The following is a 20,839-nucleotide window of genomic DNA, read 5'->3' on the forward strand; positions in this document are numbered from 1 at the left end:
GTTTAGCCGAACATTCTGTGTGCCCTGTGTTTATTAGGAGGATCCTCTGTTTGCCTTAATGCTTAGTGGCTTCAACAGGGTTATTAGAAATAATTTTGAATAGCAGCTGTTTCACAGCTCCCAGTGTGAAAGTGAAAACTAGATCTTTACTTGGGTTTTATATTTGAAATAAAATTATAATGGCACCTCTTTTCAGATCAGTAATGACTGACTGATCTGTTACGTTAAGCCATTTCCTTTATTTCTAGCTAGCATTTATTTCTAACCCATTATACTTTTGCAATCAGCCAGCAAGTTCCTCACTCTTCTTAGCACTTCTCTCTCTTTACCTCTCGTGGCTATTTGCCAAGTGCATTCGATAGGAGCAAATATTTTCTATAGTGTGACATCTGTTGTGATCCCTAGTTAAGATTACATTGAGCTTTGTAGGGAGAGATGAGGTTTTTATACCACATGGCGGGGATTGTGCTTTCCTGCCCGTTAATTTTCAGAATTGTTAGTGCTATCAGCTCTGGTACTTTAGGCATGAAAACAGGAATGCCAAGGGGAAAAAAGTTTCTAATTTTATAAACAATTCTTAATCAGATAGCTACTTGTCATAGGCCTTCGGAGAATTAATTAACACCACTAAAATAATAGCATGTTTCTGTGTTGTCATATGCTTATTAGATTCAAAACAGTCCAACTCTTGCGTTCAAATGTAGTTTTATTTTAGCATATTACAAAACTTAAGAACATTTAAGTACCCTGAGTGGCATTGTCAGTGTGATCCAGGCTACTCTCTCCAGCTCTGAAAGAAAACTACATTGAGCCTTTTGGTAAGGAAATCTTAGAGAGCACCTGGGAACGTGTGATGCAGCTCTTCAAGAAGCCTGCCCATGCCAAAAAGCCGTGTTTGCATTATGTCAAGCTTATGTAAGGGATTAATTTGGAAGCAGAGCTGAGTGGCTTGTGAACTTTCTACCTTAGGTCAGCTGTGCTCTGGCTGCATGGTCCAAATTGCAATTTTATGGGATAAACAGCTTTTGTGTGCTTTTTATGAACTTCGTTCAAAGAGTGAACAGGTAATTCTGCACAGCAGGTAATTCTCCACAGCACCAGAGCTAATTTGCTACAATTTTATTCATTTAAAGATGCAGCAATGCAATAACATGGCTGATTACATAAGCACAAGCTCAGCTGATCACAGCTGTATGTGCGTATAATATGGGAACGGATTGTCTTGTCTCCTTGAATTCTGCCAAGGCAGTTTTATTCCAGTTCAAGCTCAGCCTCACAGATTACTGTACAAATTGATGGACCAGTAAGATGAATTGCGGTGTTTGTGGAAGTTGGTGCGCTCCAGACTCCCATGATGAGCATATAAGGCTTTGCATTGTAAGGGAAGTCCCCTTGCCTGTGATCCTGGCTTTTGCAGAATTAACAAGGGCTGGTCCCAGATCCAATAACAATATGAAATGCAGAAAATGAGGTATTGGAGGTAACTGTGCCAGGACTACTGCGATATGGATGGATAAGAAGAGTTATCCATCAGTAAGAGGACATCGAGTGACTCTTCCTTTTCTCATTTGCATTCCTAGCACTGAGAAATCAGTATAAAGCCGTCATTTACTCTAACAGTCTTTGAAAAACGCAATCTGTTCTTAATATTTCCCCAGGAAAAAATTCTACTTAAACTAGGCTTTTGAGACTCAGTACAAATTTAAGCTACTTATTCTTTAGCCCAAAAAAGCTTTTGGATAAAAGTCTGGTGTTGGTGGATTCTCTTCCCCAGAATACTCTACATATTCCTTTTGTGCAAAAAAAAAAAAAAAGTTAACATCACAGAATACTGTGTGGCAGAATCCACAGGATCATTGTGTTGCAATGAAGTATTTAACCTTCCTAGAGATTGTACCACTAAGTATCCGGATACCACCTGCTTGTCTTTTCATGTACTGTCTGCTCTTCATTGCAGCAAAACCCGAAGAACAAGACAGGATCCTGCTGCCCTGGATCTTTACGAACGCAGAGTGAGAGTTGATCACTATCCTGAAGATATAACCTTAGATAGGTCAGGCTAAAGGGGCGCTGGGGAACAAACACAGCAAAAGTGTCCAAGTGTGAGTAGAGGGGTGTTTAGTGCAGTCAGTGGACGATAACTTCTGGGGTCCTTGGGCTTGGCCTCTGAGCTGTGTCTGCACAGAAGAAAAAATAGCGCATCTTTACTGTGTGTAGATAGACTCGGAGAGGTAAAGGGATTTGCTTTGCGTGCTATGGCGGATCACAGCTTTAGAGGGTGGGTGTGGGAAGGGACTGGAACTTGAATCTTCTGACCCACTGTTCTCTCTGCCATTCGCCACCGTCCATCCACAGGGATTTTTTAAGGGATTGTTTCTGGTCAGATCTTGAATCAGCGGATACCTGGAATGCTACCCAGTTTTGCATGGCTTGACGTTCTATTCAAAGTGTTTGCAGCTCACACTGTAGCACGTGCTTTCCTTCTTTGTCAGTTCTTCTGAGTATTCCATGAAATCCGTGTCTCGGCAGATCCTTGCTGTTGTTCAGATGCCTTTAGACTTCTCTGGGCTCTTTCAGGCACACCTTTTCTCTGCCTGATCCTTCCTCCTGCTTCTAAAATTTTAAATAAAAATAATAATAAAAAAATAGTTGAAATTTGCACACCACTGGAGGATGATGCTGCACTTGAACTGTGTGATGCCACTATCCTTTCAATAGCGTTAGCGCTGTGCTTTCGTCCCGCTTCACACTTCAAGAGCACATCCCTTCGTTTGCCCTCAAGACTGAGCTGGGAATGAGTTCAGTGGTCAGGGTGCAGAATACGCATATGGTGGTATCTGGGGGGAGGATTGGCATGAGACTGGAGGGAATAAGACAGTGAGTAAATGATAAAGGAATTAAGCTAATACACAGACCCTAACTTTTTGCGTATGCCTTTGGGTATGTACATGTCTTAGTTTTAGCTCTAAGTAATGTATTGTTTGGGGAAGTACGTTCAAGCATGACTAATCTGCATTTGTCTCCCTCTCCCAAAACATTGTGCCATTTGAAATGTTTTATTTTTCTGTGTTTAAAGAATATTCTTTCATAATCCATAAACTATTTTTCATTTTTTCTAGAACAATTGGTGGAAGTGTTTTTATTAATCTTTTTATTATTTAAGCACTTCTATCTGCAATACACAATAGAGGCAAATGAATTGATTTTTTTTTTTTTGAGACAAGCTTGCTTTTTATCCTACAGAAACGATGACTCATGAGATTCATCCAACCCTCATCTCTATTCCTCCCCCAGTTAATAAGTTAAATGTGAGTTTTGTGTTTGTATTAAAAGGCAGCCTATGCTTACCTCACCAGGGAGCTTGTTTGAACATTGAGTTCACAAGAGGAAAATTCCTTGCCATAGTAAAACTGCATCTCTGGGCATTAAGGAGCTTTGTGAAGTTTGCTCCCTGAGTGCAGAAAACAGCATTAGATGTAATGCATGGCTCACGTTTACAGTCATGCTGGTCTGGTGTGCTTGTGATTCTTCATGGTGATGCCAGAGGGTTTGTGGCTCTTGTACATTTACAGGCAGCAGAAGGCAGAGACCTGTAGTATTTTGTCTTTGGGCCTGTTCCACCTGCAGATGGAAAATATCAGGACATTCAAGAAGCTACACTGATCTAGGATGAAAACTCCCTCTATTTTCATTCTGACTGAAACAGTCCTGCAAGCGGTGGTTCTGGTGTAACTAAGAAGGGAGCGTGGGTGATGGAAATGGGTGGAGGTACTTCCAAGTCACTGTTGCTGCTGAAGCCCTGTGCTGTGAGAAGGCACCCTTAGCTGGAGCTGACTCCCACGTTAATGCAGCCAAGCTCATTTAAAGCTAAACTGAGGAATGGCCCTGTAGGGTGGATGTACTGTGAGTTTTAGCTGAGAGGGAAGGAAGGCTTGATCAGTACAAGACACCATGTAAAAGGTAGCTGATTTCTCTGTGAAGTTGTTGATTTTGTACTGTGGTTTTTTGAAATGCAGCAAAGGTCTTCTGAGCATCCCTGCAGGCAGGTCCTGGTTTAAAGCCTCTCATGGGGGATCCCTGATAGGGGAGCACCAGAATAAGAGGCTGCCTTGGTTTCTCCTAGCCTATGCCTGGCAAAACAGTTTCACGTATAGGATCTGCCTTCTCTAACTCTGCTCTCCCTCAAAATGTGATTATAAACCAGGTGACACGACTAGGGACAGTATTGAGGCCTCTGTCAATGGATTAGAGAGAGTGTGAGGAACCAGTTGCAGTACAAATTGGTTACTTTGGAGAGCTGGCTCTGAAAGCTGGTGTATGGGTGGATGTTTGACTTGTCCATTTAACCTCAGACTCTTGGGCAAAGAGATACTTGACTCCCGTTACATAGCTGATAGTGATTATGTTCATTATAAAGATTTGATCTTTTTATGATGTAAATACTGTGTAAGCTAGAACAGAGTTGAGCTCCTGAATTGCTTTTGCCTGGATGCTGATCAGTGTCTGGCTGTAGACAGCACATGAAGCCAGAACAGTGACAAGGCTGTGAATTCTCAGTCTGGACAGGTGTTATGCTGTCTTCCATACTGTTAATTATTCAGCAGCTTCACAAGAGCAAGCCCTGCTTTTCCAAGTACTCCTTTTTGGTGAAATCTGGAGAGGTAAAGCAAAAGAAGCAGTTTTGCAGAAAGAAATCCACACTCTGAACATCAGTTTTTTCCTGTTTGGTCACTGCACACTTAATACTGCCTTGCAGATGTTGAGATAACCGGTACTTAACTAAGAAAAGACTTTTGAGATTGATTTTTTTTTTTTTTTTCTTCCCCAGAAACAATAAAAACTCCATGCATAACTATCTCTTCCCTTCACCATTCCCTAGGGTGGGAGGGACTGGCTGTAATTCCAGAGGCTGCAGAACAGACATGTCCGTACTTTCCATCAGCCAGAGCTGCAAGCCTCTTTCTGTATGACTCTGGCTAAAGCCAGACTACCTATGGATTCATGTTAAAAGGGTTTTGGAGATTTTTCAGCACTTTTCCTGGAGCTCTGCACAGCAAGTGTGCTGCTGTGAATGGAGATGAACTTGCAGAAGTGCAAGTGATTGACTGGAACATGTATAGCAAAGGGTTTGACTTTATATCCCACAGGATGCTAAACAGAACATGCATCTGCAAGAGTGAAGGATGAAAACAACCTAGGCCATCAACTTCACATTTTCCAATGGAGAAAAACTCTTTGGGAGGAAGAAGAGATTCCACCATGGCAGAAATGGGAAGTTGAACTGTGTGTTGAAGTTCAAAGACTGAGGGCTGTGGAGGGTAATTCATGCACTTGCCTGACAAACTCAGAATTTTGGTTGCAGGAAGGGCTTACACCAGAAGCTTAGGTGAGACAATTCTGCTGAAAAATATGTTGGGCAGCTCTGTGCATAGTCAAGAAATGTCTTTAGAGATTGACAGGTAATAATTAATTTCTCATCTCTTCTCAAGATAACTGCAAGTGGAAAAATACTGTGATTGACTACAGGCCAGTAGGCCAAGAGAGATTTTTAACTCTTTGACAGAGTGGCTTTCAGCTGGCTTCAGTGGCCATGGTTTCATGGACATTTCAGCGCTAGGACAGACCTAAGTGCAAGTCAGGTGGGGATTTTTGGGGTGAGTTCTGCTTAGCTGGTATCAACAGCTTTCCTTAGCTTGAATTTCATGAGTGATCTATTAGCTTGACATAATCCTGTGCATGAGCTGAGTGTAATATATCATTTCAAACTCAAGAGCACAAGGTAAACCAATTCCCAACCTAAAAGGCAATCTCTCTGACTTCCAAACCCTCCCTTATGCTAAAAGGAATGTGAAAGTGTACTATAAGGAAGATAGTATCTGTGTGCCCAAAAATACCTAATTTCACTGAAAAGTAATTTATGCAGTGCATATTTTGCAGCTTGATGGTGTTCCATATAACAATGCTATTGTGGCCTCATTCATTTGTAGATGTGTGCTCGTTAAGCAAGATCTTCTTTACAAAGTGTAGGGGCTGTTTAAATACTTGAGGGGATGAGTATATTTATTACGAGCTGATAATCCTTGTAACTTGTTACATTAAAATATAAATGGATTAGAGTATAGTCCGATGAGAAGCATGAAAGTGATTACTAAACTGCAGAATTAAATGTGCTAGAACCCTAAATAGTATAATAATCCTCTAAGGGGAAATTGCACCCTCATTCATTTATAATGGTAATGTGATTGGCTTTGTTTTAGTCCAACTTTGTGTCAATGACATGAAAATCTCATGACTTGCCTTCCAAAATGACATCAAAGACGAAAGGAGAAAAACAGTCTTGACAAAACCAGGTCACTACATCAGCAAGAGCAGAGTGGGCTGAGAAGCTCTGCTTCTGAAATCAAAGCCTTGCTGCAGGAGCATTAGTGTGTCACAAGTGCCGTTCTCAGCAGTGAGGGACCAGAAAGGGTCACGACAGCAGATAAAGGCCTTGGCGAAAACCTGGTGCCTTTCGTCTCAGAGTACCGCTGTCTTGAGATGAGGATGTGGAGGTGTTCAAGGCATCCCTTTGGGGGGAATGTCCTGGTCCCACCTATGCTTTGTAGCCAGCCCCTGCACAAGTTAGGAATGAGAAATAGCGAGTCCTTTGTGCCTAAACCAAACCAGAATCCCAGCAAGGGAACTGAGATGTTCTGCTAGCCCTGTGCTTCCAGAAAAGCAAGGGTCCTTTCATAGTCTTGGCTAGGACCTCCCAGGGCTGGGAGACATGTAGGATCTCCTAAAGCATATGCATCTCTGATGTCTGGGAACCACGAGGAAACATGCTCGGGCCTGGAGCCCATCTCGGTCTGTCTACAGAGCAAGGAGCTGGTGAGAAACCATCATCTCTCTCTCCTGCCACAGTTCTTGTGTATCCCAGAAGAGCTGTCCATGAAGGGACAGAGAGGGGGATTTGACTGCTCCTGGATCCCATGCGACACTGTCCCCCAGCCATTTTTGTAAAGGGCCGATTCAATGTGTATAGCCAAAACTTATCAAGATAATTATGTAGCTGTCAGGGCCAGGTAATTAATATCTAGTGTGGTATACTGTAACAGACTGCTTCTATTATGTGTGTTTTGTGAAAAGTGGGAGTGCTGAGGTGTGCTAGTTTGTTGCAGTCTGAAGAGGGTGGAAAAATCTACAGGAAGAAGGAAATGCATTTCCTGTCTATTGGGGTTTTAATTAAACAATCAGCAGTGGCAAAGTACCAGGGCTTCTCCTGGGACACACTCACTGAGCAAGCGAATTGCAGAGGACAGGATTCCTCAGCTTCTCCTGGCTGCAGGAGGCTCATGCAGGTGTCTGTGTTCAAGAACAGCATCTGGTCTTGCCAGAAAGCCTCACTCTGTGTTGCTTATTTACTTTAGTTAATGAAGAAAAGCCCTTTACCTGCATCTTTGACCACACGGGTGCAAGGCCAGAGTTTTGGTGTTACCGCATAAATAGCCATCACAGCACATGGTCTGACCCAACAGGTCAGCCCGAGGGGCAAACTCAGAGAGGGAATGAGAAACTTACTTAAATAATATTAGGAAGACTTCCCTTAGTTTCAGTGAGTTAGTATCTGTGCAAAATAAATTATTTCTCTCGCCTTAGGCTTTTCTGGGTAGGATTTTGAGCACAGGAAGCTTATAATGATTCTGGCTCATTGGGATTTTAAATGGCATTCGTGCTTCTTGGTGTTAATGGACGGTGATAGCGTAGTATGTGGGAGGTCTTTAATCTTGTCTTCTAGGTTTACATTTTGTAGGACTGTAATTTAATTTCTTTAAGCTTTTTGTTTCATCTTGGGCGCTGGCAGAGTCAAGCGGGTAACTAAAGGTACATGCAGAGCATTTTAATGTGTTAACATTATTATAATCTCTGTTTACAAGTACCTAAAGGGTAGGTTGAAGGATGATGGAGCTGGACTCTTCAGTGGTTTCCAGTGATAGGACGAGGGGCAACAGGCACAAGCTGGAACACAGGAAGTTCCGTTTAAATATGAGGAGAAACTTTTTTACGGTGAAGGTGACAGAGCCCTGGAACAGGCTGCCCAGGGAGGTCGTGGAGTCCCCTTCTCTGGAGATTTTCAAGACCCGCCTTGGTGCAGTCCTGAGTGATGTGCTCTGGGCAATCCTGCTTTAGCAGGGGAGTTGGACTAGATGATCTCTAGAGGTCCCTTCCAACTCTGAGAATTCCATGATTCCGTGTTTTTTTTCCTGAAATGATCTGAGCAGCCAAGCCCCCTCCGACCACAGCCCCACCCTCCCATCGGCATTTCGTAAGGGTATTATCGCTGTAATTAATAGGAGTTGTATAACAGTACCTAATTAAACTCTGATCATATAGTGTAAATTTAACTTGATTATCATTAGCCTCAGTGAACTCTGCAGGGGATTAATCCTAGTGATTCACTCAGCACAGAAAGCAACAGTGCCACTTCTGCAGAGGACTGAAATATGAGTGTACAGAAATGCTCCGTGCTCCCAAACCCCGCGAGACAGTGCCGTGTACCGAGGATAACACCGGTGTCAGCGAGGGGCTTGCGCTGCAGCTGGAGTCTCCCCATTTCCAAACTGGTTAAAAGCAACTGGGATGCCAGCAGGCTCCTATGGCACAGATCTTAAAATCACCGAATAAGGAGTCTGAGAGGATTATAGCTTATATAAGAGTTTTATGTCTGTCCTAAAGCTACAGCCCCTATGTGTCTGTGGGCTGCATACTATGGACACCGGGACCTCCTGAATGACTACAGGCCATGTTTTGTTTAAGGTGAGATTTCAAATACAGGACCTGGTCCCTGTCTTATAAAAGCTGGTGGGGTTTTGTCTGTGGGAACAGAGTGAAGGCAATAATGTTATTTATTTATCTTGATTTCTGCAGATGAAAATGCTATGTGCTTCACTTCTGCCCACTGGGCTAGAGAATGTTTCCACTTTGCTAAAATACCAAATGAGCCTTAGGTAAAATAATGTTTATTCCTGTATCTAGTCCAGGAGTACAGGGCATGGGGTTTGTCCTGTCTTTTGCTGACCACATCTGTTTGTCTGCCTCCGATAATAGTTTAATCAATGGGGCTGATTGCTGCATATTCTCTGTCTGACGGTAGCCCAGAACACCCAGATGACAGCAGAAAAAGGTCTTTTGTACGTGTTGCTTTTTTTTCTTTTGCTTAATTAAAAGCTAAGAGAAAGTTTTACTCTTGTTTGCATGAATGGTCACATCAAACAGTACAGGAAAATCTAGGCCAAGCTGCTTTCAGTGGGCTAAGGAACATTATACTATTGCGCTGCGTCCTTTCATAGTTGCAATGCCTCTTAATAAACGTCAGGCACCTTTTCAGCTTTCTTTGATGCTGTGCCCCCCAAGCCCACCTTGCTCCCCCCCTTCCCTCCCTGCCGCAGCGGGGCTCCGTGTGGGAGCGGGATGGGAAGGAGCGGGATGCGCGGGGACACGCGGCTGGTGCATCCTCTCCGGTAGGAACGGGGCCGCTTATATAACACCCTGGCTGGCTAACGAGGTGAAACTCCATCAACTCTTCTGCAGGAGCTTTCAGAGGGTTTGGGGGGCTGCTGGCTGGCTAAAGGGTAAGTGGGGAATGTGTTTCTCAGGATGGGGGGATTTAGGGGGAGGGGGTGCACACACGTATGTTAGTGTTACGGTGCTGGAAAGGGGGGTCCAAAATTACCGGCTGAGATGTGGGTGCAGGCGATGGTACCTCAAGCAAGCACGGCCCCTCTGCACAGTTAGCGCCTTGCCTGAAACAGATCATTTTAGGATATTGGTGCTTTGTGAAACAGCTCTGGAACTTGTTTGTACTGTTTTTCAGGTTTCCTCTAATGTTTCTGAAACACAATTAAGAATATGCTGTGCTTAAGATACAATGGCTTTTCCTTAATAGTGGCAATAACACTTCCTGAGAGAAAGGCTGCGCTCAGGCAGTGAAATGCTCTACTTCTAACGATCGCAAGATGTTGATATTATTCAGAATGTAACTTGCTGGGGCTTTGCTGTTGTTTTTTGCACTTGCAGAGTTGTGCCTGTTTGCAGCTCAGCTGGTGCGTTTGCTCGTGGGAGTGAAAATGCTCATGTTGACTGGTGAGTACATGCTGGACGACTGTGTCCATGAGTGCCGGATGCCCATGGCTGTTTTGATTTAAGGCTGGAGCTATAGGTCTGGGTGTGCTTTCCACTGTCACAGAAGAGCTACTCGTATGCGTGGCACTCTCGTGGAGCTACTGTCAAATGTGCATTTCAGAGCAGAAAACAGTCTCTGTTTGCAGCAAGATGAACAACAAAGAGAATGCCTGAGCTTTTTGGGGTTACGTTACGGGGGTTATGCTTGCTCTGTAAGTGCTGGGTCTGGTTAAAGTACCCGGGAGTTACTGGTGAAACCGATGGTTCCCTTACGGAAACAGAAGGGCTGTGGAGAGGGGCTTTATGTCTGCAGCCCAGTTAGCTGTAAGCTCAGAAGGTTCAGAGAGAAACAGAGCTCAAATGAACCTAAATAAGCAAGAGGATCTGAATTATTCATAAACAGAAATGTTTGTTCCTGAATGGTCAGGTGCCTAAATCCAGAGCAGCCTCAGGCTGTGAGACTGGCATTGCAAGGGTGAGCGTTGTCCTAAAATGAACTGTGCAACAGAAAAATCACTTGGTATTAGATAAAAGCTTGTATTCCTCTGGGACTATGAATCTCTTGTACTCAATTTTTAGGCTTTTCTTTTTTTTTTTCTTCTTTTTTTTTTTTTTCCCCGTTATCATCTAAAAGGTACTTGATGCCACAATTCCTGTCACTTTGGCTTTTGCATTTGTTCCTTGCAATATTCAGCTGGAATAGCAGACTGCTGGGGCCCACATCCTATTTCATCTTTGTTCTCCTTCTCTCATTGCACTTGGGTCTGGTGGTCCCATAGATCCAGCTGATCCCCGTCTGGTTAAGTGGCCCTTGTGTGAGGAGATGTGTGTAAGCAGAGGGGACTTAACCTGAGGGCAGTGTCTCACTCCAGACTTGTGTGAGGACTCGTTGCCAAAAAGTTTTTACGCTGAATCTTTGGGGTTGTGGTCAGTCAGATGTGTGGTGGCAGCTTCTTTTGCATCTCGCCATCACCAGTGTGCTTCTGGCTTGTTGCAGAAGTTTTGGAAGGAGCATCTCCCTGGTGTTTCATATCCCCACCCCAGGCATCCTGGGTGGAGTGAGGCAGGGCCAGCTGAGGCTGGCAGCCGCAGTGTCCAGGGCTCGGACCTCAGGAAGGGAAATGAGCTCGTGAAATCCCACCTTGGTGCCAAGCATGGCATATAACCACCTTTGTGCTAGGGGAGGTGGATTCTCTGAGCTGCGGAAACACCTTGTAGCTTTGGGAATGATCATCAGCTGCATGACCCTGTCTGGGGTCTGTTCTCACTCTAGGTTATGCCCTGGGGAGGACAGTGGGTGTGAGGTAATTACAATACCAGATTTCAAAGTGTAATTCATGCTTTTATTGCTCTGAACATGCTCCTGAGATGACAGCTGTGGATTTCTGTGGTGCTCCAAGAAGCGGGGGAGAAGGGCAAGGAGGGAGCAGCACGCGGTGCAATGGGTCTGTTAAAGCCTGGGTTGGAGCTGCCTTCTGGATCCCACTGGGCTCATTCCCTGGGCCAGAAACAGATCACAGATTTGAAAATGTGATTAGTATTTAGGTATGAGCTGTGTCTCTTGCTGGCTCATTCCCAGCTGATGCTAGGCAGAGGCAAACAGAAGGTGGTTTGACCTGCAGGTTGTCTGGTGTCAAAGTGTAAGAGGTTTAATGGAGCAGGTCTGTATCCCAGTAACAGCTGCCTGTGGACAAAATGGAAGGAGCAGTTCAGATGGCAGGAGCCCTGGGCGGGCACATGTTGCTGCCTGGGAGAGCTTACAGCGATGGCACTGACCTGCAAATGAGCTGGGATTGTTGATTTTTTTTTTTTTTTTTTTTCTTTTTTTCCCCCCTCGGGCAGGAACTGAGCCTGATTGGGGTGGTTTTTTTGGCTTAGCTTGATTTTTCAACTTTTTAAATCCAAACCAGAACCAAACCATGGTCTAGTTCTGGTCCAGGACAGTGGTCCAACTGAAAACTGGTATCTGTTAGACCTGTTCCCCAGCAGGAGTCCCAGGACCCAAAGCGTGGTGCTGTACTGCGCTCCCCTGTCCGTCCTCTCCCTCCCTCTCCTGTGCTGCATCACCCATCGTTCCTGCAGATGTAGGAATTGGAAGCAGTGGACAATATTGAGACTCCAAGTGGTGCTGTGCTCTGGAGACACTTGGGAATAGACTGTCTCTGTTTTATGCACTTCAGTTTTCTTCATGTGAGCTGGTTTCAGTGGGTTGGAAGCTAACAGGCCAGTTTGGGCATGGGCTTAAAAGTGAACCAGAATGGTTTCAGTTGTATCAGGGCTGAAAAGCTCAGCTTCCGTCTACCAGGGTTCCTGCTTCTGGGGTAGGGTTCAATAGAATAGAAGCAGCACAGGATTGGCCAGGAAACAAAGACTGTTAAATGCCTATAATTAGTCATAAAAATCATTATAATTATTCAAAGTGATGGACAGCCTTGCTGGGAACTTAAACATAGATGCCAAGAGTTAACCACACCTCAAAGACCTTGCTCCACTCTGTCCTTGAGGTAATTTCTGTCTTGCTGGGCGGGAGGATGGGCAGAAACCTCTGCTTTCCCTTTCCAGGAGGGAGTGATGAGTTAGTTCTGTATCCATCAGCCATGCAACAGTTCCCCCAGAACTGCAAAGACAGCAATGGAGTTAAGCCTTCCGATGCTACAAGCTCCCAAGCACTGGCTGCATCATTGAGCACAGGTAGAAGGCTATAAGTGATCATAGGTATAGAAATATCACGTAGCTGCCTAGTTTTTCATACGTGATCACCACAGTGTTGGTGGCTTTGTAACTTTTTCAGCCCCATTAGCTGAGCCCACAGGGTCCCATTTGCTGCCTGCAGATGGTGAGCCTTGCCCTATATATCAAGCAGATTTCTCTCTGTACGCATGCCTGTGTTTAATTACCATTATGAAATGGTAATAAAAAATTTAAAATGTCATTACAATGCAGTGTGGAGCTGCGATTTGCAATCCAGCTGCAAGTCTCCTGTTGGAGAAGCTGTTCTGAGTTTATCTGAACTCTGGCATAGGGCAGTTGTTCCCCTCTATGGACTGCTCTCTGAGCAGGCTGATGATGCTCGTGTTGTTTGTCACTGAGTTGACTGGATATGCGTGTCAGCGCCTTTCCTGAGTCTTTCCCGCGCTGGAAATGTAGCCTGGTTAAAACTCCCACCAGCCAGACGCCTCAGCCAGAGCAGTGCTAGGCACACATTGGCCAAGGAGTAACTTGCTTCTTGAAGGAGAGTTATTTTGAGGTAGGCAAAGGTCGTTAGAACTGCTGTAGAGGAGAGTTCCTGGACTTGTTTATATTACGTGTTTCTAGAGTAAATCAAAGCACTACCTAGCATCCAGATCAGCAGAATGTTAAAATGCACATGGTGAACACTCAACCCTAAAAACTTGAGGTGTTAACCCAATTCTAAAGTTATTTATAACCATAAAGACTTAGGTGAAGGCATCAGTGATAAAAGCAGCAGGAAGGGATGGGTACTGACTGTGCAGAGAAGAGGTTTTCAGATAATGGGAGGTATCTGGATGTTTCCTGTTGAAACCTTGACATTTTAATAGTGTGCCCTTCATGCCACCCTCTTAAATCTCTTGCCTGTTCGTTGAATTTGAGAACTGTAAATGTTTGCGCACATTCATTGCTGCAAGGGTAGGTGAAGAAAAGTCCTTGAGAAGTTTTTGGGCCAAGCAATGTAGAAGCATGTCACATAACGGAGAGAATGATTTGAAGAATCTGAGCTGAGTGGGCTGGTGAGTGGGTTCATATGACTGTCTGTCTGCCCTTGCGTGATTTTGGCCGTTAAATGGTACATACATTTTACTTGTTATCCCCTTTCATTAACATCCTTGGAACAGCTCTCTGTGGCATGGCCCAGGGCAGTTGCTGTGGCCAGCAAGAGCTGGTGAGGGACATCTGCGTGGCAGGGCTGGACCACCATGAGGCTGGGCAGGAGCCTGCACCAGGGCAGGGTCCGTGGGATCCCTACACAACTGTGCCCCAGCTGTGTGGTCCAGGGATGGGAGCAATACCCACCTCTGCCCTGCTCCCATTTTGCTTTTCAGAGGGTGCCCAGCACATGGCAAACCCCTCTCTCCTGCAGGCCAGGAGGAGGTCGTCTTCTGGCAGACTGCTGCGTGCATGCCAACAGGACAGAGCATGCTCTAGTTAGAGCAGAGAGCCCGAACAACCCAAGGAACATCAGGAAGGGTCCCCTGGCTCCATAGAAGACACCCCCAGCAACCAACCCACCTCGCCCATCCCCTCACATTGCAAAGTGCTACCTCGTGGTAGCCACTGAAGCCCTGAGCACTCGTCTCACCAAGGTAAAGACATTTGATGCACTTTGCAGTAAAATGACTCTCCGGTGCTTACAATATTTCAGAGTATTAAAATGGGCTTAAAACCTACTGTGTTTCTTGCTTTAGCTTGGAGGTGGCCCAGAGCTGGCTTTGACTGGCAGCTCAGCCACTGCTTGCAGTTTAAGTTCTTCAGGATGGGGTAATGAAACCCTGCCTTCCCCAGCCCCCCATCACCCTGTTGCCATCGGGGCGGGCTGAGCCCCGAGAGTTCAGCTCCAAGCTGCAGCCAGCGAAGCTCTCAGCATGCAAACCTCAGTGACAGGGTCAGAGCCAGGTTTGTCAGAAGTGCCCAAGCTTCAGAAAATAAAGGCTTTTATTTGCGGGGGAGGAAGGGAGAGGACAAGAGTTATTTCCAACGTGCTAATCAAAACCCTAAAGTAAATAACTAAGCATTCTTCCATTTCAGTGTAGCTCTTGGAAAATGTCCCAGGATGTCTTTAAAGAGCTCATTGTAAAATAGTGGGACGTTCTTTCCCCACAAGTATATGTTAAAATAAAAACATTTCATTTTCTCCACTTGAAATTATTATAGAATTAGCTGGTCTTGGGATTACTGTAAAGGCTTTCGGGAAATCGTTCTCCTGGGCTGAATTATGTGAGATGTGCTACGGCTGTGCAGGTCCATAGTTTTGTATAGCAGGGGAGGGAAGGGCTCAGCAAACAGTCTTGCCCGCCTGGCTGTAAAGGGGAAATCATAGGTTTGACTGGCGTTATATTTAAACCTTTATGTCATCAGCAGTGAAACTGGTTCTGTTCTTTAAATTAAACTTTTTAAAAGAAAAATGAGGCTTTACTATGAAAGGTATTGTTTGCCACAGTCTGATTGACTCCGACAATTTTTTTTTTCTAGTTGAAGTGTTTTGTTTCAGGAATCAACAGGTATGTAATTACTACCAAACTTGTTTTAACATTACAACACGAATGTGTATGTAGGAAGCAAAGGGCTCCCTCTGTGTGCATATTCCTCTATGTGGAAGAGCAGCCTGGCTCTTAGCTGCTGACATGGAGCACCTTGGGGAAGGTGCTGAGCCCTGTTGGCTGGGGAAAGGAGTGCTGATGGTATCTGATACCTTAGGGAGCTGAGCCTAAGGCAGATCAATAAATTGCAGTGTTTTCATTGACTTTAGTAGCCTTTTGATTAGATTGCCATTCCCTCCATAGACTCAAGGACCAGAGTAATAACGGTAATGAAGGATGAGTAATAAAGGTAAGCACAGATGCTTAGCCATCCCAGTCCTTCGAACCTGTTTGCTGTTCTACCTCATTTTGGCTAGAATGTGATTTTGAGTCTCCATAGGTGGGTGGATTGGGCAGCACCCCCTGCTCATAAAACTGCTTCAGCTATGTGGAAAATATTGACCCAGGCTGTATGTTTATTAATAAGCTGATTTTGTAAGGACATGGAGCACCGTGTCTGAGCTCTTGTGGCAGGGCTAGCTAATGGTATTGGACAGTGAGCAACTGTCACTTTTGCTAAATCTGTCATATTGCAAGTAAGCTGCTTACAGCATGCAGTTGAGGTGGGCAGAATGGCAGTCTAATCCACCTTAGGGCTCTACCCAAAGTCAAATTTGGAGTCTGCTTTTCTCAAGAACACAGTTGTCCCTTGGAAACCGTTGTCTCAGAGGCACAAGGAAAGCTAAGGAGCAGAACAGTCACCAGCTTTGCTGAATAAACTCCATCTGTGTGTCTGCTCAAGGGCTTGTAGATCCTCATCCCTGAGCAACGATAAAATAGGACTTCTGAGGAAAAGAAGCGATGTGGAATTTGTCAGAAAACATATCCTTTTACATTGCTTAGCAATGCAGCACAGATTTGCAAGCAACCTGAGGGGCTGGAACAGAGCCTTGTCTAGAAAGGGGAACACTCTGAGACCCAGTCAGCAGTACAGGACTCTCAGCAATGCTTTCATGGTTGGGGACTGTGGCAAGCGGCACACAAAGAGTGCCACTCTTGGCTATCTCTTTCTGTTCCCTGTGTAGCAAGATGCCAATCCCTAACCCAGAGACCACGCTGGGGCCTCACCCGCACCAGTGCGAGTGCAGCCCGTGCTCTCTGCCATGGCTGTATGGTGGGCTTGGGGGCAGGAGGAAGGTAGGTGTGGGCACCCCTTTCTGCTGATACCTTCCTGCATCACCTCCTGCTGGCCTTTGGCCTGAGGTCGTTCTTCCCTTTTGCTCCATTGGGCTTGACTCTCCCTTCATGCTTCCATGGTAGGAAAACAGTGGATTTCTCCCAGGTTTCTCCAGGTGAGACTTCACCTGTGCATCACAAGACACAACGTGTCTTTCAGAAATGTTCCCCCGTTTTGGCTCTATTTGGCCAAAGTGCATAGCAGATTCTTGAATTTGAGTAAATAAATAATCCTGTTGATGGAGGTGCTGCTTAATATTAAACTAAGTCTATCGCTGAATCAGCTCCTTGCTCTTTGGCAACCTTTGTGCTACAGAAGTGTTTATAGATGTAGATACAGATTCTGCAGATGACGCTGCAGCATATGGGGCACAGTGCTGAGCTTTATGGGACAATAAAACTCAGTGCTGAATGCTGTGAATAGTTTCCTCTTTGCAGGTCTTTATATCTGCTCTTAACAACTGTACCTCAGTGGCATTTAGTAGTGTTTAAGAATATCTTCACTCTCCTTAAATTGCCTTGTCATCTGTGCAGTGCTCCACTGTAGAGGATGCTTGCTCATACTGTTGTCTTTCCTCCAGTTGTATGAGAAGCTCCAAATGAGGCTGGAGTGGTACGTTAAGCTGGGAAAGTCGATAGCACATGGAGTTTGAAGGCTGTCAATCACAATATGCATTTTGAAATGCTAGGACTGTACAAAATACGACTGGAAGGATCTTCAGGGGCCCGTTTTGTTGCTCCCCAACAGTCGAAGGCAGAGATGTGCCTTTGTGTCTTCCAGAGTTAAAGCTTAAGAAAACAAGACAGGAAAGTGGTTTTAAATGCTATCAGGAAAAAGAGATGGGAGATAGATTAAATGCCTTATTAAAATCACTTAATGGCAGGGCTGTTGGTTCAGTGTGGAATTCCTGGCTGTCAGCCCACCGGTGCCAACAGCAATCATGTGCTTCTGAGACACAGAGCTGAGGTCGCCTCCATTTCCTGCAGACACCAGGGTGCACATGATGGTCATCACAGATGATGGGTTGTGCAACCAAGGACACCAATTCATGAGTAGCTGGTTTAAGGCCAAAGGTGGCATGGTTTAAGACAAAAAATGGCATTTATAAGAAGACAAGATTCTGTCTTCTGCTTCCTGCCATCTCCGCTGCATCAGCACAGTAGTAGCAAAGTAGTTGAAAGCTGATCTCTTTAAAACTTTTCTTCCAGCATTGGCTTTCAACCATGCAAACATGATTTCTCCATGCAAGGGAGGCTGGGAGTGGCGGAAGTGCTTCTTCAAGGGCAAGATGTGCTTGAGCTGGTCATGAAACTGCACCCTGAGGGCTGCTGAATCAGGCTGCTCATAAAAGTCAAGAGCATTTTAACGTACGAGATGTTTATGTCCTTTCTTGAAGTGTTATAATGAGGATAAAGCGATAGCATCAGGGAAATGGGGTCACAGAGCAGAGCCCTGGGGAAGAGCATGCCCAGCTCCTCTGGTGTTTACCGCGGGATGTGTTTTGGTTACCGACTGCTAAACATAGCAAAGCTGAAGGTACTTTATTGCTCTTCTGAATTTCAAACAGTTTGTTGTGTCTTGTTGGCGAGTACATCATTGGTAGCTTTAACCATCTGTAATATAGAGGCTGTTGAAAAACACAGCTCTGTTACCATAACAGCATCTTTATTTTTATCTTCAAGAGGAAATATTTGTTGAAATCACCTTTTGGCTCCCAAAAGGTGAAGACATTTCTAATTGGAATGGTACCTATGAGTACACATATCTCTTTTTTAAGGCAGAAAAATGTTTACTGGTAGGCTTATACACTTGGTTTGTGTGTTCTCTGCAGTCTTCAGCAATTGGGTTGGGGTTCTCTTGGGTGGCTTTAGCAATTATTTAGGAAGTGATGGACAGTTTAGGGTTCTGAATACTCTTTTGATGATTCTTTAGTATGAGGCCTATGAGGACGAGCATGGTGCATTGCTACTGAAGAGATCCAATGAGGCATTTATGTCTAAAAAGGACCCTCCAAATTAGCCCACCTACTAGATGGGAGATCCACCTACTGAGGACTTGAAGGCCTTGCTGAGAAACCCACAGACAGTGCTGGAGAGCACCCCAAAAAAGTGGTTCCTCAAAAGTGTTTTAGGCCATGTGCATTCAGATTGGTACTTGCTTACCAATTGATTTGGAGCCTGCAACTTGTATTTAAAGCTAGGCAGCAGAGATGTAGCCTGTAAAAATCCCTTCATGGCGTACTCTCAGAGAAGACTGGTACCGTTTGTTGTCCTGGTCCTAAAACCTGTGTTCCCAGAAGGTCAATGCCAAGCAACATTGTGAGTTAAAAGTACTTGGTGGGAAAGATATGAGAATAAATCCTCCAAAGCAATGCAAGACAGCTATTTTAGGCAGAAAGTTTTCTCTTCCTTAATATTGTGGATTTTACTTATTTTAAGTGTTGCATACAATTTGTAGCCCGCTCTAGAAAGCACTTAAGAACTTGCAGAAGTAGGTAGACTGAATTCTTTCCCATAGATTTTTAATTTTTTTAAAGCATACAGTAGAATTCGTCAAGAGGTGTCATTTTGTTCGTGTCTGTGCCAGTGAGCCAGTCATTAGTGCAGAATTCATCTTTTTCTTTATGAAGCTGAACAAAACAAAAAAGTCTTTGAGTTGTCATCTTCTCAAACCCTTGTTATGTAGGTATTAGAAAATTTTCCCTAAATACTGCTGTTCAACTGAAGTCTTTAAAGGAAACTCTTTCAAAAGTTTAACTTTGTAGGTGAGATTCAGTTTCTTGGTAATCTGGGCCTCTGCTGTAATTCATGATAAATAAAAAAAGAAAATGTGCAGACATCAAAGAACGTTAGTAAATTAAATTAATGAGGTTGGAAAGTTGACATTACATCCCTAAAAACAGCTCATCTTGTGGGAAGGTGGCATAATTTAAAATCGGTGGTGCACAAAAGCAATGAGGCCTAGGGCCTAGTGACCACCTTGGGCAGGAATGAGTTTTGGTCCGGTTGTTTCAGACATTGAATGTTTCTTGGAAACTGGGTCCTTTCCAGGCATTTCAGTTGGGTTGTCCTGAGTTGCTTTTCAGAAGTTCAACACTGTTTGTCTCAAGTGAATCCGGCCGTGGGTTTTGCATCCCGTTGCCGTGCAGAGTGTGTTCTGAAAATCCAGCTGGTCACTGACGGCTTGGCCTGCCCTGCCCTGAACCAAGGGTTTGTTGGAGGAATTTAGTTTTAAATAACATTTCCACTGTCTAGATCTCTATCATCGCTAGAAGACAACTTAATCTGAAGGGGCCGCTGATTGCATGTGAGCTGCTGCTGGCTCTCACGAGTGCGGCTGTGCTTACACAAGCCAGGAGTTGTTCCTGGGAAGCGGGAAGGTGGGCACCCTGCTCCCACCGGTGGCTTCATCTCGCTCACTGAACTGTAAGTTCTCACTGGGCTCTACCAGAAGGTATTTCTGCAGCAGTTCTGGTGGTCTTACATCCTCCAGCCACCCATACATGCATGCTAAAGCTGTTAATTTTGTTTGGTTGAGGGGGGAGGTCTGGGGTGGGTTTGATCTTTTTGAGCTGCATGCTGCAGCGAAGGCTTTTTCGTAAAGATGCTAAACCAACACTTCCAATCTTTCCCCCTGCTAAATGAAAAGTATTGGGGAAAAAAAAAAGCTGTGAAAAGCTAGGCTGAATTTTCAACTTACACAGCAGCTCTTTGCTGAACATGGATGAACCTAAGCACGAGCTCAGGTTTTCCTGCAGCATTTGCTGAATAAGGACCTAAAATAATAACATCAAGTAGTAGTTGGTGCAAGAACTGGCTTCAGCTATGTAGGAAATTCAGGGCTGTATTTTCTTCAAACACACAAGCCCATTGCATTGCAACGCCAAAATGAAAAATTCACTTTGCATTCGCCAGTGCTGAAATTTGGTGGGCTGTAGTGGATTCACATTGCAAACAGCTCAGTACCAATACACTGGGTGATAGTGCTGTTGAAACAGAAGATAGCATTGGTGTTTGGAAACAGCTCTTACATCGGAGGGAAAAAAAGCTGTTAAGACATTCTTTTGTGAAATAGCTCCAGACAAAGCACTGAGCTCACAGCAGTTTTAAGAGAAGAAAAAAGTACATTAAGGCTCCTCTATCTGTTGCATGAGTCATCAAACTTATATGCCTTCTTACAAGCTCTA

This window comes from Numenius arquata, chromosome 5, assembly GCF_964106895.1.
Source record: "Numenius arquata chromosome 5, bNumArq3.hap1.1, whole genome shotgun sequence".
Classification (NCBI taxonomy): Eukaryota; Metazoa; Chordata; class Aves; order Charadriiformes; family Scolopacidae; genus Numenius; species Numenius arquata.